Source organism: Ovis canadensis, chromosome 25 (assembly GCF_042477335.2).
Source record: "Ovis canadensis isolate MfBH-ARS-UI-01 breed Bighorn chromosome 25, ARS-UI_OviCan_v2, whole genome shotgun sequence".
NCBI lineage: Eukaryota > Metazoa > Chordata > Mammalia > Artiodactyla > Bovidae > Ovis > Ovis canadensis.
The window spans coordinates 18,353,586-18,377,337 of NC_091269.1; the positions used below are offsets into that span (position 1 = coordinate 18,353,586).

The 23,752-nt window shown below is 43.3% G+C and overlaps 1 long non-coding RNA gene across 1 annotated transcript in view; it reads left to right on the forward strand.

Annotated features, from left to right (window-relative positions):
- Positions 1-382: 382 nt before the first annotated feature.
- Positions 383-23,752, forward strand: part of LOC138430410 (uncharacterized) — a 45,384-nt gene continuing 22,014 nt past the window's right edge. Inside the window, exon 1 of the long non-coding RNA XR_011253155.1 lies at positions 383-665. This is a non-coding gene — a long non-coding RNA (uncharacterized lncRNA). The remainder of the gene's footprint in view (positions 666-23,752) is intronic.

Genomic DNA, 23,752 nt, shown 5'->3' on the forward strand with positions numbered 1-23,752 from the left:
CTTGGATGTTAGGCCTCATGGTCGCATGTATCATAAAGGAAAACTCCAGAGGTGCAGGACAAAAGGTGTTGGCTGCCATTCACCCAACTTGGGAATCATGTCCAGACCTGACATTTTGTTTCCTTATAGGAAGAAGTATGACATCTGTTGATAAAGCTTGAGTCAATTTTTGGATGGGAGAGTGACTTTCAGGTGCTCTCACATCCCCGCCAGGCTCTGGGCCTCAGGCCACAGTCCAAAGGGACAGCTTGTGCCCAGAGGGGGTGTGACTCTGGCTTGGAAACGCAGAAAACCCCTCCCATGGGACGTGAAGCCAGCATTGCCGGGCTGAGCCTGCCTACTCTGAGGAATGCAGCCCTGTGTCTTGCAGGGAGAAGCCTGTCCAGAAGTCGCTTTGAAGCCTACTCTATCAGTGCCAGAAGGCTTTGCCACAGGAGCTTATCATCACAGCAGCTGCCTGGCAGCCCCTCACGGCCACACAGCAGACAATGTTTCGAACTATGTTGGCTGCACATCTGCTCACGCCCAGATGCCCAGACCGTTGTGGGTCCTTGGTTTTCGACTCAGGCCCCTCTGATACGGGTGCTGGGCCCGCCTCTCTGCTCCAATCCTGCAGTCTGCTCCCACCAACACGGTTTTCTGTGGCTGAGTTAGAGGAACATAAGGTCAGTGGAATATAGCTTGAATTATCACTTATATGTGGAATCTTAAAAAATGATACAAATGAACTTGTTTGCAAAACAGACTCATGGACATGGAAAGCAAATTTATAGGTACCAAAGGGAAAAGGGGGAAAGGAATGAATTAGGAGGTTTGGATTAATAGATACACACTATTGTATATAAAACAGGTAAACAACAAGGACCTACTATATAGCACAGGGAACTCTACTCAAAATCTTGTAACAATCTATAATAGAAAATAATCTGAAAAAGAACAGATTTAGATATATATGCATAATTGAAACATATTTTGCTGTACACCTGAAGCTAATACAACATAGTAAATCAACCATACTTCAGTTAAAAATAAATATATAAAATACAAACAAAACCCTAAGCTCAAAGCATGTAGTATTGGGAACAGTTAAAAAGAGGGAGTAATGAGTTTCTGAAGAGGAGAAATGATTCATGTTTATACTGACCCCTCCCCTCTCCAGTTTGCCTTCTCATTTTGCACAAACCCTCCTGAAAGCACTGGCCTGGTGTGAGGTGTGGCGCCTGGCACCGTGGCCCTGGCTGACCACCCCATCGAGCGCAGTGACCCCTCCCTCCTGTGCTTTAGTTGGAACTGCTGGGCCTGGTGTCAGAAGATGGTCACTGTGAACAAGCTGTCCTCTGGTCAGAATGTCAGCTCTTTCCAAAAGCAGAGCAGTGTACTTTGACGCAGGAAAAGAGAAGTCCCTTATAACTGGGGAGCAGGTGGCTTTCCCAGGCCTGCTTAGCTCCCAGTTTGAGGAGGCTGCCCCTGTGTGTGAAGCCCCTGCAAGAGGCTTTTGCTCCCAGGTTCCCTCTGGTATCTAAGATGACCTTCCTGCTCTCATCCAGCTACTCACCTCAGATGCCCAGATCCAACCTGGGTGTGTCCTCACCTTGCACTAGCCCCACTCATGCCACCTGGGGCAACTGAGCCAGACTTGTGGCTGATTGGTTTCTCTGGGCCTGGGATGTGAGGGGAGGGGGCCAGGCAAGAGCTGGATGGCTGGCTTCACTACGGAAACATGTTTTGGGCTTTAGGCTAATCTCTGTTTTTCTTCCTTAGTCCATACTGGTGAGCCAAGAGTCTTAACCATGGCCGCATGGGGTGCATAGGGATGTACCTTGGATTCTGAGCCCCAAGCCTTAGTTTCTCTGCTTGTAAAACCAGAAGCAGGAGCCTGTCTGAATGTCTCACCAGGCTGGTATCTGCACAGGGATTCTGGTCATGAATCAGAGCCCCAAGCCAAGGATACTGGAGAAAGAGGGGAGGGAGAGGAGAAAACACACACACACACACACACACACAGAGACTGCTTCTTGGAAGGAGCAGGACAAGCTGTTAAAATGCTAAATGGCCAGGCAGACGGCAATGTCCCTTTGGTCTCTTTTATGCCTTTTACTGGAACACTCAGGGATGAAATCTTCCCTGAAACAATAAAGAGATAATTTATCAGCTGGCTTCATCTCTGCCTTGGCTCTCTTTTTCAGGATGCTGTCCATTCCCAGGACTCTGAGAGCCCTTTTCCTCTTTTTTGTTTGCATTTTCTTGGCTTGACTGCTTCTGTCTTACTTGCTGGTTTCTTTTCCTTTTGATGACTGACTTTTAGCATCTCTTCACTGTCTAATAAAATAAGCAAAGCCTCTGGATCCCTCACTGTGTTTCTAAATCTCACGTAAATATAAGTGCATTGTGTCCACAGATTGGACTGAGCAATTTTAAAACCCAAATATTAAGCCTTGGTTTTAGGCATTTATCAGTGGTTGTCTGCATGTAGTGGGCACTGCGCCAGTCGAAGGAGGCACAAAAGTGGTGAAGAGCAGTAGAGAGATAATCAATAGTGATTTTGGAAATATAATAAGCAGGTATTGTTCAGAGTGAACTCAACTGAGACAAACGACAATGAATTTACAGAGGCCGTGCAGCCCTTAAGAGTGACTCAAACGTGGTGTGTGACCGGAAGTCTAACTGAGGCAGGGTCTGTGTTGACTTCGGAAGCTTGGTGATGTCAGGGTCAGGGTGGGCATCTGGCTGGGCTCTCACTCTTGCTCCATGATCAGAAGGTCCACCTCGGTGTAGCCTCACGTCTGAGTTCAAGGTGACCCAGCCAGGTGAAGGGGTGCATGTAGGTGAAGAACCAGGAGCAAAGGTTGGATTGGTCAACATCTGCCTCAAGCCACCCTGGACTGAAAGACAGGAGGCTGAAGATGGAGCTGTTTACAGCGAATGACTGAAAGATGGAGAAGACCAGACAGTCCGTAGATGACAGCAACAAAGGGTTTAGAGGCAGCTGTGTCCAAAAGCACTCACTGCAAAGGAACAGTCATTTAGGAAACAGTGGAGCCAGGAGAGCAGATAAGATGCCCAGTGAGTCCCGGACTCACAGCACAGAGACAAACCGCAGTCCCTGGGTGAAGGATTGGGGGCTGCAAGGATTTGGGGAAGAGGCATATGGGGCTTCCTGGGTGGCGCTACTGTAAAAAACTGCTAGCCAGTGCAGCAGATATAAGAGACTCAGGTTTGATTCCTGGGTCAGGAAGATCCCCTGAGGAGGACCCAGTAACCCACTCCAGTGGTCTTGCTTGGAGAATCCCATGAACAGAGGAACCTTGCAGCCTACAGTCCATAGTGTCCTAAAGAGTCAGGCACAACTGAAGTGACTTAGCATACACTGGTCCTCTCAGGCCTCAGCTGTGGAAACAAGTCCAGGATCCAGGCTGGGGTGTCATCTTACAATGATACATTTAGAAATTCTGAAATTCTGCAGGCTCCTTTTTTTCAGGGACAGGCATTCCTCCTCTGAGCAGCCCTGGTTTTCTTGGTAGCCTAGAAAGTAAGGACGGCTTTATCTGTTTTCCCTCTGCCCTGGGTTTTCACTGATATGCTCCAGGTGGGAGCATGCACAGAAGAGCATCCTTGTATGGACCGATCACTCTGCATCTGCTTAAACAGAGTGAAGTCAGCCTCTCTGAGTGGCACACTGCAAACAAAGAAATCACTTTTTGCTTTTCCTGTTTTGCCAAGAGACACTTGGCCCAAACATCACCCCTCTCTCAAGACTCTGTAAATCAAAGCCCATAGTACTTCTTATCTGTGCCTCAGAAAAGTGTGCTCGAGATCAAGGATGCTGTGGCCAACTGCCTGGAGGAAAGCAGGCCAGCTGTAAATAGCCCCTTCTGGGAGCACTGGGTGTCACACTGGGCCAGAAATTCATTTACCTGGATGAGAATCAAAACCCATCCTGGAGAGAGGTCCTTCCCTAACCAGCTCAGGCAGTTGGGTTCGTGATGTCTTGGGTCCCTGAGGGACCACGGCAGGTGTGGGTCATGGCTGGTCCTGGTGTGGCCAAAGATACAGCAGGAGCACAGTCAGATGGAGATGATAGTGGGAGGTGACGGTGAGAGGTGGGGGGATGCAAATCTTCCCCTCTGAAGCTCCTGGAGCCTTGAGGCTGGGGTACAACAGTGCAGGGTGGAGGCCAGGACAGGGGGCCCCACCTGGTCATTTTGGGTGTGTTTTCCCTTTTATTTGTATATGTTATTGTTTAAAAGCCTTTTTAGTGTTTTAACCTATGGCTAGGTTAACTTATCAGTTTATTATTATTAGCAAAACAATAAAATAACAGATTAGGAAGTCTGGAAAACAAAGAAAAAAATCACCTACAGCCCTACTGTCCTACTGCAGTTTGATAGAGGATTGATTTATTTAGAACAGAGAAAATCTGTGGGGTTTTTTTCATGTATTTTTTCCTTTGGTGTTCTAATGTCTGAGATTTGCACAGTGACACAAGTCACTAAATATTCAGGTCGCTCCATCCTCGGATTATTTTGCCTTCTGTTTCTTCCTTTTTCTCTTGAGTGCCTTACGTGCATGTTCAGTCGTGTCTGACTCTTTGTGACCCCAAGGACGGTAGTCTGCGGGGTTTCTCTGTGCATTGGGTTTCCCAGGCAAGAATACTGGAATGGGTTGCCATTTTCTATGCCATGGGAACTTCCCAATGCAGGGATCAAACTTTTGTCTCTTGCATCTCCTACATTGCTAGGCAGATTTTTTAATCACTGAGCCACCTGGGATGCCCCATTCTCTTGGGTGGTATCACTTAAAATTCCTTTTGCTAATTGAGAATTCTGTTGCTAGCGGACTCAAATTTTTTCTACAGTTTCCTCATCTTAGGTTCATTATTTCCTTAAATGCACTGGTCCGCTAATGTGAGAGCCACGGACACTTCAGGCCACAGACATTTCAGAATCCAAAGGCCACCGTGAAACAAGCACAGGAAGCTTGCTTATATGCACCCCAGGCTGGAACAGCTCTGAAGACCCAGAGAGTTCTGGGAACTCTCTGGAGGAAGGGCATTACTTACTCATTTCCACTCATCTTTAAACAAAAACATTGAGTTAATGGTCCATAATATTGACCTGAACTGTCTGGAACTTAACATACCTCATTTCCCAAAGGACTCCTGGAAAATTTCACCCCTAATGACCAAAGCTGATCACAGGAGGAGATACAGAGCTGTAGACACTCCTCCTTGAGGCTAGAAGACACCTTTGTCCCCTCTGTCCCTTTGGGGGGCTGGGGGCTTGCGGTCATCAGCATCTGAAGCTCTCCACTTGTGTAAAGGGGGCTTTTGACACTACTTGGCAGGATATTACATCCTTAGACTTCTAGATGAGATGCCGATGTTAGTGAGGACTTGCTCATATTAACATAAGCTCTACGTTTGTATCTCAGTATAGCTCCACTACCTGAAAAGGGGTTAAATTTCACCCTTCTTTCTTTCTCCCAGCCCCTCTTTCATCATTTATACTGCTTGGGCAGTTATTGAGCTCAGCGACAGTGCGTTTTGTCCCCATCCTGTTAAACACCAGGGCCAAATGGGCATCATAGGGATTCTTGGATAAGGAGTCCTGCCCCTGATACAGGTCACAGCAAGATGACTCAGGCTGTGAAAGTGCTAGAACCACAATACCAACCAAATTAACCTGGGAGGAACATTCTGGATTTTCATAACTCAAAACAACTTGTGATTTTAACTTAAAAGACCAATTATGTATTCTATGCATGGGTATGCAGAATCATCCTTAACTTTTAGAAAGCTATTCAAATTTTGTGAGAATTATCATCTATGAAAGGAATCATTCTAATCCTAGAATGAGCGCTTTTTCCTTTTCTTGTTTTATTGAAATGTAATTGTATAAGCACTGTATAAGCTTAAGGTATACAGCATAATGATTAGGCTTTCATAAACTGTGAAATAATATCACAATAAATTTAGTTAACATCCATCATCTCATATAGATACAAAAAAAAAAAAAAAGAGTTCTTCCCCTTGTGATGAGAACTCTTGGGATTTACTCTCTTCACACACCGCACATTTAAAATGTACCATATAGCAGTGTTAACATTAATCATTTTGTTGCCGGTTACATTCCCAGTACTTATTTATCTCAGGACTGGAAGTTTGTACCCTTTGACTATCTTCCTCCGAACTCCTCGACTTTCATCCTGTTCCTAACTTTAGCAACCACAAATCTGATCGCTTTTTTCAGTGAGCTTTCAGATTTCATGTATACGTGAGATCATATCATGTTTGTCTTTCTCTGTCTGACTTATTTCACTTAGTCTAATATCCTCAAGATGTATTGTCACAACTGGCAGAGCTTCCTTTTTATGGTCCAGTGATATTCCATTGTGTGTGTGTGTGTGTGTGTATATATATATATATATATAAAACCACAACTTCTTTATCTATTCATCTGTGTTATGTCCTGGTTATTGCAAACAATGCTGCTATGAACATAGAAGGGAAGGTATTAATAGCTCTTCAACAGAGTGTTTTCTTCTCTTCAAATGCATTCCCAGAGGTGGAACTGCTGGGTCATAAGGCAGTCCTATTTTTAATTTTTGAGCAATGTTCATGTAGTTCTCCACAGTGGCTGCACCAGTTCACATTCCGCCAGCCATGCACAAGGCTTTCCTTTTTTCCACATTCTCACCAGCATTTGTGATCTTTTGTCTTTTTGACAATAACACTCTGACATTGTGAGGTGATATCTCATAGTGGTTTTGATTTGCATTTCTCCAACGATTAGTGATGTTGAACATCTTTTCATATACTTGTTGGCCGTTCATATCCCTTCTTTGAAAAAAATGTCTGTTCAAGTGCTTTGCCCATTGTTTAACAGGATTTTTTGTTTGTTTCCTTTCTGTTGAGTTGTATGAGATCTTTATATATATTGAATATTATCATATATGTGGCTTGCAAATATTTTTTCCCATTTTGTGGGTTGCCCTCATAATATTGATTCTTTTGCTGTACAGAAACTTTTCAGTTTGATGTAGTCCTACTTAATCACTTTTGCTTTTTTGGCTTGTGCTTTTGGTGTCACATCCAAAAAGTCATTGCTAAGACCCACAGCAAAGAGCTTTTTTCTTGCTTTTTCTTCTAGGAATTTAATGGTTTCCAGTCTTACACTGAAATCTTTAATCCATTTCAAGTTAATTTCTGTGAGTGGTGTAAGATGGTCTAGTTTCATTCTTTTGCATGTGAATATCCAATTTCCCTAGCACCATTTATTGAAAGAATTTTTTTTTCTATATTGAGTATTCTTGGCTCCTCTGTCAAATTAGTTGATGGAATGGGTTTATTTCTAGGATCAGAATGAGCACTTCTAACATGTGTGCCTGGGCTTGGCAGGCATGGTGGGGAGGCAGCTGGAATGGAAACCCCACTGGCCTGGAATGCTGGTGCTAAGCCTTGAATTGCAGCATTTATAATTTGCTCCATGGCTTTAGCACATTCTTCAGGATGCTTTTGCTCCAAAAGAGTTATTCCAGTTTTGTTTTTGATGCCCAGGGGTGATGTCTGGCTCAGTCAGAAGTTGAAAGTGAAAAGCTATGCTACATGGTTCAACCCAGTGCCAGCTACTGAACAAAAACCTGTGATGTGCTTACTTGCCACCATAATAGATGGTATGAGGGAAAAGATAGAGATGCATTCTAGATGACTCAGAATCTGGAGGAAGACACAGCTGTGCAGTGAGGATGCATCTTGTAGAAATATGGGAGAGAGTGCTGAGTCATGGCCTGGTGACAGGGAGCCTCACAGACACACTGACATTTGTATGTGTCCCAGTGAACAAGAGGGATTCTCAGGGTGAAAAGAGAGAATGGGCTCCCCAGGCCAAAGGAATGTTGTCTACAAGGACGCATCATGATGCAGGTCAGGGGCCATGCCAGGAAGTGTGAGCAATTTGGTGATAAGAATGTGCAGTGCTGTGTTTAGAAGGGCATGGCAAAAGTGGACAGTGGCTGGAGCAGAAAAGCCTTGTTGTTTGCTATTCTGGGTTTTTTATACTATTAGTGAAAAACTTACTATGGTTTTATAAAGAAATAACAAAACATCATAGCAAAGCTTTATGTCAACAGCATAGATGCAGTGAAATTCCCTAGGATTCTCCTAGACAGCAGTTCTCCTACCTTGAATTCTCCCAGGCATTAAACATTAAAAAGAAAAGAGGAAGACAAGATGAAAAGACAAACGCATTCACCAAGATCTTAACTGAATTGGAAAAATGATAAAGCCAGGAGGCAGAGGGGACTTGCTCCAGATGGCAGAAGTGGTGTCTGTTAATTAATCATCAGTGTAGTTAATTAAACATTTGGAGGAACATAATGAAAGATCATTTGAGAATCTTGGCTGAAAGGTTAGTTAAAGTTAACCTCAGCTGAGAGAGTTGGCTTTGTTCCATATAAGGAGTTACAGTTGGAGAAAGAGATAGTATACTTTTCACCTTTCATTTTGATTGATTGCTATTTTGGGACAAGTTGACAAAAAGAAATAACCTCACCAAAGCTCCTGCTTTATTTCTCAATTACAAACACATCTTCTAGAAATTCATGAAAGGCGGCTTACACTCAGCTAACAAATATATGAAGAGACGCTCAACCTCACTTCTAACCAAAGCCATGCAAACCAAAATATCAGGAAAGAATAACTTTATGCCCACTAACTGCCTAAAATATGGTCATAGAAAAGGTTAGCAAGATTGGTGATGGCAAAAATAGAAAGTACTCATTCAACAAAGTTCTGGTGACCAAATTCTGTATCTTGGACACTAACAGAATACACAGAATAACAGAAGACTTTATCTCCTTTCATTAGTAACACAGCTTTTAGAAATACCTTAGGACATAATCTTCACCCTTACTTTTCTCCAAAGAAAATCCTACACTAAGTGTATCACATAAGCAAAGATAGTCCTGCAGCATCATTAATTATAAATAACTGAAAAAACACAGAGTCACGTAATTGCCCTATATTAAAATTTGTATTAAATTATGACATTATATTAATAGTTCATTACTGCATTTGTCAGATAGGATAGCTAATGGTAATAATAAATAATTTCAGAAATTACAGTCACCTAACACACCAAAGGCTTGTCTCTTGCTCATGTGATGCCCAATGTGAGAATCTCTTTTCCAGACAGTGTCTCAAGGGGCCAGACCCCTGCATGATGGGAGATATGAGATACCCTCTCAGCACATGGCTTCCAGTGAGGCGAGAGGGAAGACACGAAAAACTTACACCACCTCTTACAAAGTGATATATCCCTTCTGCTCAGAGTCCTTTGTGTAAAACTAGTCACATGGCCTCAGCCTAGTTACTCAGTTTTGTCCATTTTCTGACTGAATTGTTTGTTTCCTACTGTGGTGTTTTAAAAGATGTACTGTGAAAAGAAAAATATTCTGGATATGAGTCTTTTGTCAGATAGATGGTTGAAAAATATTATCGTCCTTCTGTGGCTGTCTTTTTATCCTCTGAACAGGATCTTTTGTACAGTAGAAATTTTAAGCTTTGATGAAGTCTGATTCACCATTTTTTTCTTCTGTAGATCAGGCTTTTGATGTAAAGTCTATGGGCTCTTCACCTTGCCCTAGTTCTTAAAGGAGTTTGCTTGCATTTTTCTCCTGCAAGTTTTATAGTTTTCATGTTTTACATTTTAAGTCTATGATCCACTTTGAGTTAATTTTTCAAAAGGTGTGGGACTGACATTGAGGTTCTATATTTGCCTATGGATGTCCAGTTGCTCCACAACCATTTGCTAAGAAAGTTATCATTCCTCCATTGAGTTTCTTTGGTGTCTTTGTCAAAATCAGATGAGCATATTTTCATGGATCTATGTATGTGAGCTCTCTATCTGTTCCATTGATGTATGTGTCTACTTCAACAATGCTTCACAGCTGTGGAATTGAGTAAGCTTATTCTTCCCACTTTATTCATTTTCAAAATTGTTTATCTATTCTATCACCTTTGCCTTTCCATATAAAATTTAGAATAATTTTGTCTATTCATTTTCAAAAGTGTTATTCAATTTCATTTTCAAAGTCATTTATCTATTCTATCACCTTTGCCTTTCCATATAAATTTTAGAATAATTTTGTCTATAGCTACAAAAACATCTTGGTAGGATTTTCATGGCAATTGTGTTAAACTCAGGTAACAGTCTGAGGAGAGCTCACATCTTTACAATATTGAGTCTTCCAATCTTATATCTCTCTTAATTTCATTTTTTATTTCTTTCATCAGTTTTGTGCAGGTTGGAGTATATAATTTCTGTTTTGTAGATTCACACTTAAGTATTCTATTTATGAGTGATTATAAATGATAATCATTTTTTAGTTTCAGTTGCTTGTGTTCATTGCTACTATATAGAAATATAGCTGATTTTAATTTTATATTCTGTGACTTTGCTGAGCTTACTTATTCTAGAAGGTGCTTTTTTCAGATTCCTTGGAATTTTTTATATAAATAATGACATTATCTGCAAATTAATACTATTTCATTTCTTTTCAAACCGTATGCCTTTACCTCCTTTGCTTACCTTAATAGATTGGCTAGAACTTCCAGCACTGTATGAGGTAGAGGTGGTGGGTGTGTATATCTCACTTCAGTTCAGTTCAGTCGCTCAGTCATGTCTGACTCTGCGACCCCGTGGACTGCAGCATGCCAGACTTCCCTTTCTGTCACCAACTTCCGGAGCCTGCTCAAACTCATGTCCATCAAGTCCATGATGCCATCCAACCATCTCATTCTCTGTTATCTCCTTCTTCTCCTGCCTTCAATCTTTCCCAGCATCAAGGTCTTTTCAAATGAGTCAGTTCTTCACATCAGGTGGCCAAAGTATTGGAGCTTCAGCTTCAACATCAGTCCTTCCAATGAATATTAAGGACTTATTTCCTTTAGTATTGACTGGTTGGGTCCCCTTGCAGTCCAAGGGACTCTCAAGAGTCTTCTCCAACACCACAGTTCAAAAGCATCAGTTCTTTGGTGCTCAGCTTTCTTTATGGTCCAACTCTCACATCCAAACATGACTATTGGAAAAACCATAGCTTTGATTAGATGGACCTTTGTTGGCATAGTAATATCTATCTCTGCATTATTCTCAGTCTTAGAGGGAAACCATTCTTTCTTTCACTACTAAATATAATGCTAGCTCGGAGAAGGCAATGGCACCCCACTCCAGTGTTCTTGCCTGGAGAATCCCAGGGACAGTGGAGCCTGGTGGGCTGCCATCTATGGGGTCACACAGAGTCAGACATGACTGAGGTGACCTAGCAGCAGCTGCTGCTAAGTCACTTCAGTCGTGTCTGACTCTGTACGACCTCATAGACGGCAGCCCACCAGGCTCCACTGTCCCTGGGATTCTCCAGACAAGAACATTGGAGTGGGGTGCCATTTCCTTCTCTAATGCATGAAAGTGGAAAGTGAAAGTGAAGTCACTCAGTTGTGTCTGACTAGCAGCGACCCCATGGACTGCAGCCCACCAGGCTCCTCTGTCCATGGGATTTTCCAGGCAAGAGTGCTGGAGTGGGGTGCCATTGCCTTCTCCTTACCAGCAGCAGCAGCAGCATAATGCTAGCTATAGGCTTTTTGTAGGTTCTGTTTATCAAGTTGAGGAAGTTCTCTCTATTCTTATTTATCTGAGGAGGCATATTGAATTTTGTCAAATTATTTTCCTGCATCAATTCATGCCATTAAGCACTTGGACTGCAGCCTACCAGGCTCCTCCGTGCATGATATTTTCCAGACAAGAGTATTGGAGTGGGTTGCCATTGCCTTCTCCAATTAAGCACAACACTGCAATGCAATTCTGAGGTGACTTCACTGAAAGTTAGTATAGACTTCAGTCCTCTGTCAAGTTTTCCTCACTCTGGATGTGAACCATGAGTTCTGGGTTTCTCAGACCACCTGAACTTATGACCAACTGGCTACAAATTCAGGGGTCCCACCTCAGGTTTGATAATTCACTAGAATGACTCACAGAATTCAGGAAAACCCTACACTTACTCTTAAAGTTTTACATTAAAAGATATAAATCAGGAACAGCAAAAAGAAGAGATTCAAAAGGGATGGTCTGGAAGGGCCTCCAGTGCAGAGCTTCTGTGTCTTCTCCTGAGGGACTCAGGATGTCTCATCCCCTGGGCACATCAATAAGTTCACCAACCAGGAAGCTCAACCAAGTTTTGATGCCCATAGCGTTTATTGGGGTTGCATTACAAAGGCATGATTGATTGGATAGCTGCTCCCATGGCTGAACTCAATCTCCCTTCCTCTCCCCTCCCTGGACACTGGAAGACTGAGCTGATACCATGTAGATCAAAGCCCAAAGCCTTTAATGGTATGGTTGGCCTTGGTGTAGTAGCCAGTTCTAATTCTGAAACTATCTAGGGGCCCATCACTAGTTACTGAATTAGCATAGTTCAGACAGGGTCCCAGGACCCACAGTGAATGACAAAGATGCTTTTGTCACTGGGCAACTCCAAGGGTTTAGAAGCTTCTTCCCAGAAACCAGGAACAAAGACCAGACAAAATTTTTATTATATGATATCATGTGATTTTCTTCCTCAGTTCTGTTCAGTTCAGTCGCTCAGTCGTGTCCGACTCTGCAAACCCATGGATCACAGCACCCCAGGCCTCCCTGTCCATCACCAACTACTGGAGTTCACACAAACTCATGTCCGTCGAGTCAGTGATGCCATCTAGCCATCTCATCCTCTGTCGTCTCCTTCTTTTCCTGCCCCCAATCCCTCCCAGCATCAGAGTCTTTTCCAATGAGTCAGCTCTTCCCATGAGGTAGCCAAAGTATTGGAGTTTCAGCTTTAGCATCAGTCCTTCCATTGAATATCCAGAATTGATCTCCTTTAGAATGGACTGGCTGGATCTCCTTGCAGTCCAAGGGACTCTCAAGTCTTCTCCAACACCACAGTTCAAAAGCATCAATTCTTCGGCACTCAGCTTTCTTCACAGTCCAACTCTCACATCCATACATGACTACTGGAAAAACCATAGCCTTGACTAGATGGACCTTTGTTGGCAAAGTAATGTCTCTGCTTTTCAATATGCTATCTAGGTTGCTCATAACTTCTTCCAAGGAGTAAGCATCTTTTAATTTCATGGCTGCAGTCACCATCTTCAGTGATTTTGGAGCCCAGAAAAATAAAGTCTGACACTGTTTCCACTGTTTCCCCATATAGTTGCCATGAAGTGACGTGACCGGGTGCCATGATCTTAGGAATGTTGAGCTTTAAGCCAACTTTTCACTCTCCACTTTCACTTTCATCAAGAGGCTTTTTAGTTACTCTTCACTTTCTGCCATAAGAGTGGTGTCATCTGCATATCTGAGGTTATTGATATTTCTCCTGGCAATCTTGATCCCAGCTTGTGCTTCTTCTAGCCCAGCATTTCTCATGATGTACTCTGCATAGAAGTTAAATAAGCAGGGTGACAATATACAGCGTTGATGTATTCCTTTTCCTATTTGGAACCAGTCTGTTGGTCCATGTCCAGTTCTAACTCTTGCTTCCTGAGCTGCATATAGGCTTCTCAAGAGGCAGGTTAGGTGGTCTGGTATTCCCATCTCTTTCAGAATTTTCCACAGTTTATTGTGATCCACACAGTTAAAGGCTTTAGCATAGTCAATAAAGCAGAAATAGATGTTTTTCTGGAACACTGTTGCTTTTTCCATGATCCAGCAGATGTTGGCAATTTGATCTCTAGTTCCTCTGCCTTTTCTAAAACCAGCTTGAACATCTGGAATTTCATGGTTCATGTATTGCTGAAGCCTGGCTTGGAGAATTTTGAGCAGTACTTTACTAGTGTGTGAAATGAGTGTAATTGTGCGGTAGTTTGAGCATTCTTTGGCATTGCCTTTCTTTGGGATTGGAATGAAAACTGACCTTTTCCATTCCTGTGGCCACTGCTGAGTTTTCCAAATTTGCTGGCATATTGAGTGCAGCACTTTCACAGCATCCTCTTTCAGGATTTGAAAGAGCTCAACTGGAATTCCATCAGCTCCACTAGCTTTGTTCGTAGTGATGCTTTCTAAGGCCCACTTGACTTCACATTCCAGATTGTCTGGCTCTAGGTGAGCGATCATACCATCGTGATTATCTTGGTAATGAAGATCTTTTTTGTACAGTTCTTCTGTGTATTCTTGCCACCTCTTTTTCATATCTTCTGCTTCTGTTAGGTCCATACCATTTCTGTCCTTTATTGAGCCCATCTTCGCATGAAATGTTCCCTTGGTATCTCTAATTTTCTTCAAGAGATCTCTAGTTTTTCCCATTCTTTTGTTTTCCTCTATTTCTTTGCATTGATCCCTGAGGAAGACTTGGCTTTCTTTCTCTCCTTGCTATACTTTGGAACTCTGCATTCAGATGCTTATATCTTTCCTTTTCTCCTTTGCTTTTCCCCTCTCTTCTTTTCACAGCTGTTTGTAAGGCCTCCCCAGACAGCCATTTTGCTTTTTTGCATTTCTTTTCCATGGGGATGGTCTTGATCCTTGTCTCCTGTACAATGTCATGAACATCCATCCACAGTTCATCAGACACTCTATCTATCAGATCTAGTCCCTTAAATCTATTTCTCACTTCTACTGTATAATCATAAGGGATTTGATTTAGGTCATATCTGAATCGTCTAGTGGTTTTCCATTCTTTCTTCAATTTAAGTCTGAATGTGGCAATAAGGAGTTCATGATCTAAGCCACAGTCAGCTCCCGGTCTTGTTTTTGCTAACTATATAGAGCTTCTCCATCTTTGGCTGCAAAGAATATAATCAGTCTGATTCCGGTGTTGACCATCTGGTGATGTCCATGTGTAGAGTCCTCTCTTGTGTTGTTGGAAGAGGGTGTTTGCTATGACCAGTGCGTTCTCTTGGCAAAACTCTATTAGCCTTTGTCCTGCTTCATTCCTCATTCCAAGGCCAAATTTGCCTGTTACTCCAGGTGTTTCTTGACTTCCTACTTTTGTATTCCAGTCCCCTATAATGAAAAGGACATCTTTTTTGGATGTTAGTTCTAAAAGGTCTTGTAGGTCTTCATAGAACCATTCAACTTCAGCTTCTTTAGCATTACGGGTGGGGCATAGGCTTGGATTACTGTGATATTGAATGGTTTGCCTTGGAAACGAACAGAGATTATTCTGTCGTTTTTGAGATTGTATCCAAGTACTGTATTTCGGACTCTTTTGTTGACCGTGATGGCTACTCCATTTCTTCTGAGGGATTCCTGCCCACACTAGTAGATATAATGATCATCTGAGTTAAACTCTCCCATTCCAGTCCATTTTCTTCCTAGCCAGTTAATATGATGTTAATACTGATTGACTGGAGGGTCCAGGATTCCAGAGAGGGAAGAGCCATGGATGAATGGGCCAGCTTTGTGTGACTGGGTTTTAAAATACTGAAATATCCTTGCATCCCTAGAATAAAGACCACTTGGTTATGTACAATTTTTAAATATATTGCTAAATTTCATTTGCAATGTTTTTTTAAGGAATTGTGTTTCTATATTCATGAGAGATATTGGCATGTGGCTTCCTTTTTTTCCTTGAATTATCTTTGCCTGAATTTGAAGCCAGTGTAATACCAAGTTCATAAAATCAACAGAGAAGGATTCCTTTTTTCTTCTGTTTTCTGGAAGAGGTGTGTAGAGCTGGTGTTAATTTTCTCTAAATCTTTGGTATAAATCTCCACTCAGAGGTTTTTACTTTGGGAAGTTTTAAACTATGAATTCAATTTCCATAATATTCATAGGGTCATTCAAATGATCTATTTCATATTGGATGAGCTATAGTAGTTTCTATATTTTGAGGAATTAGTCCATTTCATTAAGCTGTCCCAGTGGCACCTTTGCCCCGGAAGAGCCCAGCGTTTCAGCCCTTGACTTGTCCTCAGGCTCTGCAAGTGCCCCAAGGGTTAACATATTTGCACAAAGCTGGCCCATTCATCCGTGGCTCTTCCCTCTCTGGAATCCTGGACCCTCCAGTCCTCTTTGCTTCAGTGGCTCTCTGATGCATGGAAAATTATTTTTAAAATGTTTAATCCTGCTTTTAAAGTTATTTTTGGCAGGACTAAACCTGCCAGAAGGTACTTAATCATAAATGAAAGTGTAAGTCGGTTTCTCAGGATTCATGTGACAGTATCATATATGAAAGACTTTATGTCAAATCACCTTTCCCATTGGTTAATGTACTGTGTGTAGTAAAGAATAGTGTCAGAGAGGGTGACTAGAAGTGTGGGCTCTGAGCTGGAGGTCCTGGCTTTGAACACTAGCACCCTACTGAGCTTGTGCTCTAGAGCTGCTGCTGCTAAGTTGCTTCAGTCATGTCCGACCCTGTGTGACCCCATAGACAGCACCCCACCAGTCCCTGGGGTTTTCCAGGCAAAAACATTGGAGTGGGTTGCCATTTCCTTCTGCAGTGCATGAAAGTGAAAAGTGAAAGTGAAGTCGTGTCCAACTTAGTGACCCCATGGACTGCAGCCTACCAGGCTCCTCCATCCATTGGATTTTCCAGGCAAGAGTACTGGAGTGGGGTGCCATTGCCTTCTCCGCCCTAGAGCTAGAATGCTTCAATTACTGAGCCCACAAGCTGAATCACCAAAGCCCCAGCACTTTAGAGCCTGTGCACTGCAACAAGAGACCCATCACAATGTGAAGCCTGCCTACTGCAACTAGAGAGTAGCCCTTGTTTGCTGCAACTAGAAAAAGCCAGTATGTGGCAACAAAGACCCAGTGCAGCTATACATAAACAAATAAATATATGAACAAGATTTTTTTAATGGAGAAAGTCTTAAAAATAAAAATAAGATGTAAAAAACAAAAAATTTAAATGGAGGTTATGAATTCATAATGATCACCAAAACAGAGAGAGACAGAGAAGTCCTCCATTTTCACTGTTTGTTGCAACAAAGAATCAATTTCTTATCTAAAAGCTTTTAAAGCATTATCATTCATTTTTTCCATTCTGCTGGCCAAATTGCTTCAGTTGGTAAATGAAAGATTTGCTTTAAAGAAAAATGCCAGGGGGACTTCCCTGGTGGTCCAGTGGTCAAGATCCTGGGCTTCCACTGCAAGGGACACAGGTTCAATCCTTGGTCAGGGAACTAAGATCCCACAAGCCGTAGGGCAACTAAGTCATGAATTGCGAGTGCTGAGCCCGTGCTCCACAGCAAGGGAGAAATATCCCCTTGCTGCAACTACTGAAAGCCCATAAGACACAATGAATACCCAGTTCAACCAAAAAAAAAAAAAAAAGAGAGAGAGAGAGAGAGAGAGAATGCCAGTTAAAAAGTATAGAAGAGATGATAGAATTAGAAAATCATTGATTTGAAATTTCTAATGAAATTGTTATCCAATAGTGCCCCAAAGGGAAAAGTCAGAAAAAATTAATTGATATTTATAAACTGTCCTAGCATTAAGTTTCTTCTAAACTCCAAACTATGCTATGAGAATAGAGTTCTCAATCTTAAGGGATGATAATAAATGAAGGTGAACAAGGTGGTGACAACTCTTGTGTGAAATTATTGCTGAAGTTGGAGTTGGTTGAAGAGAAGAGATTGAATGCCTTCAATCCTATGGGGTCTCTTGTGCAGCTGACAGAGTATGTGTACTGCTGGGTGGCCTCTAAAGGTGGGATGCAAACCAGATGAGGGATGTTCTTGTTACCAACTGAGGTCCTTGGACTCTTTGATCAATATAAATTGATAAGAGGAAAAGAGGCCAACAGGAAATCAGGCAAGGCGAGAGTGAGAACAAGTAACAGGTGCTTTTGCTTGATCCCTGGGGAGGCAGGCCAGCTGGTTCCTTAAATGGGGTGAGGGTAGGGGTAGGTTGGGTGATCTGTCTGCCTCCTTAGTGGTGCTGTGTGCAGGGATCATGAGCAGGACCCTGTTTTTGCTGCAGGCACCTCAGAAGTGGCAGTTCGTTTGGTCTTTTGGTATCTTGTTGTTTACAGTTTGCCCCAAATGCTCATATATACAGTTATTTTTAGTACCGTATAGTTTTGTGTTTGAGGGGATGTCTGTCCAGGTGAAAGTACTGCAACAAAGTATCCCAGGTTCCACCCTGTGTCATTCTGGAGAGTCAGAAAGGAAAGATTTGATCAGTGTTGAAGAGAGAAATAGAAGCAGAGGGGGGTACATGCTGAGTAAAATCAGGAGACTTGAGTCACCAGGTCCTGAGAGCATGTCCCGAGATGCTGAGCAGAGGTATCTGGTAGCGCCAGGCCAGGGCCCACAAGGCTGTGATTCTATGAGTCTGGCCCAGTCCCTGGACACTGCAGCTAGCTGTTCACGCCCATTTGCTGACATGCATGGTGGGTCTCTGTCTGCTGCTGAGAAATCAAGTGGGCTTGTTGGCCGGGAGGGCAGGCTCTGTGCTAACACCAGGGATGGAGTTCTCACCTCAGACTGCCTCCAGGATAGCATGGTCTCTCAGGGGGCAGACCAAACCCAAGAGCTCTGCTATGTCTTTGTGGTTTAAAAAACAGGGCGGCAGTTGCACATGATGAGCAATTGTCTGATCTGGACTTGGAAGCCAGTGAGTGGTGCATGCAGGGGGCATCTCCCCCGAGTGGAGGGGTGGGAGGGAAGCCTTGGAGGACTGGCTGCAGGGCCTCATGCTGCTCACTGGGCCCTGATGACTGTCTGTGTGGATACCTGTGTGCACACACATGCAGCGTGTGCTTTCAGTGAGCCTTTCTGCTTGCTTGTCTCAGTGCTTCATCCGTTCTCCAAGCAGGGAAGTCTGGAAATTACCAGGCCCCAGAGGGAGCTGGGCCCCCATGTCTACAGAACGTCCCCATGCCCTGAGCTTCACCTTTCCTCTCGTGATATTTCATCTTAGTTCCATCTTGAGGCGGTCGCCCTATAAGTTTCTGCTGTGCAGAGAACCCAGGCTGGTTGGGACTTAAAGCTGTATTGGGTGCAGGAGTTCTGAGCCCTAGCCCCCTGCTCCAACCTCAGTCAGCTGACCACTCTGCGTCCCCTCCAGGGGAGCCCCTCAGACCTCCAGAAAAGAGCCTTTAGCCCAGGTGGCTTTGACCTTCAGTATTGTCAGGGCACACTTTTATCTTTGCCCCTCTTCCTGATTCTAGTCTTACTGTTCCATTAAGAATCTTTTTTTGGTTTGTTTTAATAAACTTTTTATTTTATAACAGTTTTAGATTTATAGAAAAGTTGCATAAGTAGTCCAGAACCCCCATGCGCCCCTGACAGCTTACTCTGTTATTTGTAAAGAACTGATGAACTCAGCCTGAGTGAAGGCCATGGTCTGCTCAGACTCCTTAGTTTCTGCCTTCTCATGTCCCAGTGGCCTCTTACGTCCCAGAAAGTCACCCAGGACATCACAGTGCATTTAGTTCTCGTGTCCCCTCAGCCTGCTTTTGGCTGTTGACAGTTTCCGATTTTTCTTGCATTTGATGACTTTGGAGCTTTTTGTGTGTGTGGTGAAAAGCAATCATTAAGACCATTTTAAGGTTCAGTGCTGAAATAGCTGAAATGCCCCCAGATATTGCCACTTGCTGTGAGTTTTTAGGAGCAACTTAGAGAATCTAGACTCTTCTCTTGAACTCTAGCTGCTGCTTGTGGAGGTTACTTAGACCTGGGCCAGATAAGAGGACATAAATATGCCATATCCCAGCCCATTTCAGTGTTTCTTTGCTGAAAATGCCTCTTCTTTTCCTGCATATGTTTCATGGAAGATTTACCGTAATGAACCAGTCAGATGGACACTGTGGCTCCCAAGCACCGCCTCTTTTCTGAATCCTACATTTCCTAGCTATGACAAACCTAGACAGCATATTAAAAAGCAGAGCCATTACTTTGCTGACAAAGGTCTGTATAGTCAAAGCTATGGTTTCTCCAGTAGTCATGTATGGATGTGAGAGTTGGACCATAATAAAAGCTGAGCACCGAAGAATTGATGCTTTTGAACTGTGGTGTTGGAGAAGACTCTTGAGAGTCCCTTGGACAGTAAGGAGATCAAATTAGTCAATCCTAAAGGAAATCAACCATGAATGTTTATTTGACAACTGATGCTGAAGCTCCAATACTTTGGTCACCTGATGTGAAGAGCCAGCTCATTGAAAAAGACCCTGATGCTGGGAAAGATTGAAGGCAGAAGGAGAAGCAGATGACAGAGGGTGAGATGGTTGGATGACATCACTGACTCATTGGACTCGAGTTTGAGCAAGCTTTCGGAAGGACAGGGAAGCCTGGTGTGCTGCAGTGCATAGGGTCCCAAAGAGTAGGATACGACTGAGCGACTGAACAACAATAAGAACAATATTTCCAACAACAGCTTGTGCTATGCTGCCATGTCTAACTCAGCAGCTCAGACTGTCCTTGATCTCTATCAATTTGGCTTCCCAACTATACTGGAAGGTCCTTGACGTCAGTTGTTATACCTTTCACAACAGTTTCATTATTTCATAGACTGGGCACATGGAAGGGAAGGTGAAGAGGCTTGGCTGAGGCTGCACAGAGGGTCCACCAACATCAAGCCTGGCGACAATGAGTGACATCCATCTCCAGGGTCCTGGGGCTGCAGCTGAGAAGGCAGAGGAGAAACCCACCTGCTGTGCAAAATTGAAGGGGGCACTGGAGAACTCAGTAGTCAAGAGGAATAATATTTTAATATAATAATGCAAAGATCCATGATACAAATATCAGAATTGTAAATGAAGACAGGATGTCATCGGTCTTATGACCTGCGTCACTGTGCAGTGAAGCCGTGGTTTGCAGCCAGCCCCAGGCACCTCAGGCCTGTGTGACAATGCCCTGCCCCCCACAGGTAATGGACAAGGTTGATTATGACAACGCCAGCTGCAGATGGGGTCAAATTTTTGATGGTGGAGCTTTAATTAACTTTTCACCCTAGGTTCAAAGTACATGAGGATATTTCTACAGATGCATGTAAGCCTATGCATTTTTCTTTCTCCCTTTTCCTTGGCTCCTTTATGACCCTTCTAGGTACTACAATTTACAAAGAACTTTAGCACTGTCATTTCATTTAATTCTCAGAAAAACAGTCTGGAGTAGATTATGTTACCTTCATTTTAGAAAAAAATGAAACTAGGCCTCAGATTAAGTTCCTAATCAACAATGTAGTGGTTATAGTCTCTGTAGCTGCTTCAGGTGCCTAACCTGGAGGAGTGGCTGGTGTCTGAGCAGCATGCAGAATCTCAGACTTAGGATGCTGGGAGGAAGGTTACTGATTTTGGATTCTATCATGCCCAGGTGTCGATATACAGATATTATTGACTTGATGGAAAAATAATGTAACTAATATAAATGAATATCCACCTCACTGTTGTTTTTTACTGCAGCAGGCTATGTGCTTTCCTCTGACTTTTTAGGCTGTCTTTAAAAGATCACAAAGGAATGAAGCCAATATTATGCCAGTTTTTTTTCTAATCAAAACTATCCTAAGCCTTGCTGTTTTATGTATTATCACTTCCAGCTTCTATTGTCATAGAAACGTTTCCTCACATTGTCTCAGAATTCCCTTCTTCAGATGCTCTGAACCTGTGGTGGATCCATTCCTGACCCCTTGGCAGAGTTGCCCACTTCTCAGCTGAGGGTGGACTCTGATGGATGCCAGGCCCCGGAGGTATGCTCTGTGGACAGGTGCACAGGAGCCGCCTTCTGCATGGACAGGGTCTTCCATGAGGCTCCCTCCACTCAGCTCCCTTTCTGCTCCTCTGTCTGTCCCCAGATGCCTGCTTGTCCTGAGAGTCACCCTGGAGGACAGACCTTGTTGACCAAGGTGTCTGGAATCTGACTATCTATGCTCTTCCAAAGTGATGGAGTCACTGCTTGACAGAGCCTTCTCTGAGTCTCCCAGTCTAACAGTTCACTGATCCTATAACCCCGGCACTGGACACATTGTTCACCCTGATGAGGGTGCTCTTCTTTATGTATGTTACCATCTGCTATCTGTTTATGTGGATTTTGCTTGTTTCTTCCTTTGAAGGAAGAGACCTTGAGGGCAGAATTGCAGTCCTTTATTTCTTCTAAGCCTGCTCAAGGCCTCTAAGAATGTCTGCAACTCAAGTATCCCTGGCAAACAGGGTGACCTGAGCATTTTAATGAACCAGAGCACAGATGAAGGCTGTTCCAGTAAAGGGCTAAACTATCCTGAGAATCAGGCTCGGATTCATTCCTCAGGTTTCAGTGTGTTTACAGGGCAGTTTACCCGGCGGTTTGAGTCGCTCTACTCCCGTTTGCCCCACATCCAACAGTACCAGTGCTGTCAGCCTTTCAGAGGGGGCAACTGGACCAAGGCAGACGTGCTGTTTGATTTGTTGGCAGGGTTGGGTAGCTGTTTCTGTTTTTATTTGTGTTTTTTTTTGTTTTTTTTTTTTTCATTTATATATATATATTTTTTTTAATTTTAAAATCTTTAATTCTTACATGCATTCCCAAACATGAACCCCCCTCCCACCTCCCTCCCCATAACATCTTTCTGGGTCATCCCCATGCACCAGCCCCAAGCATGCTGCATCCTGCGTCAGACATAGACTGGCGATTCAATTCACATGATAGTATACATGTTAGAATGGCATTCTCCCAAATCATCCCACCCTCTCCCTCTCCCTCTGAGTCCAAAAGTCCGTTATACACATCTGTTCTCTTTCCCTGTCTTGCATACAGGGTCGTCATTGCCATCTTCCTAAATTCCATATATATGTGTTAGTATACTGTATTGGTGTTTTTCTTTCTGGCTTACTTCACTCTGTATAATCGGCTCCAGTTTCATCCATCTCATCAGAACTGATTCAAATGAATTCTTTTTAACGGCTGAGTAATACTCCATTGTGTATATGTACCACAGCTTTCTTATCCATTCATCTGCTGATGGACATCTAGGTTGTTTCCATGTCCTGGCTATTAACTGGAGTGTGTGTCAGGACCGCATCCTCTGCTTTGAAGAAAGATAGACACCCTGCATTCCCAGGCCTGGGTTTATTGCATGTTCGTGTTTATTACCTGTATTATAAAAGCAGTATCAACAAGAGTAAGAAAAAAGTAGTGATGACCGGTATACTCATTAACCCTCAAGTGAATGCACTCTAAATTGCTTGGTTTTGCCGTTTTTTGTTTTTTTTCTAATTTAAAATGAATTTGGAGTCTGTGAAGACCTGATGCTACAGGAGGTCTCTGGTGAGAGACAGCATTTCTAAGTTACATGTCATTTCTGAACATCTTGTCATGGTGTCAAAGATATACGTTCAAATATGTGAATTCCCATAAATCCTCTTATAAAAATAAGCAAACAGCAAAACCTCTCTTTGTGCTGCTCTCAGAACAAGACTGAGCTATTTGTTCATCCTCCTGTGCGGCAATGGCTGTGTGCCTCTGGGTACCCTTCCAGCTTCTGAGCCTCCTCAAAATGCCTACAGCTGACCCCCACAAGCAGCCTGAGGAGGAGTGGTTCCCCCCCAGCAGGGGAACCAGGGTACATGGCTTCCTTCTGTGGCTGTAGGGTTTGGAGGCTCAGCAGCAGGCCAGACCCCAGTCTGCTCCCTCAGAAAGCCCTCTCCTGCACCCTCTCATGTATACAGTGGGGAGTCAGGTCCAATCCCCCCATTTTACACATGAGCAAATGGAGGCCCCAGGAGGCTGGGGAAACCTAGGTCAGGGCTCTGGTCAGGGCCCACCTTGGGATCTGGGGGCTTTTGTTCTTCAATGGATACTGGGACTGCA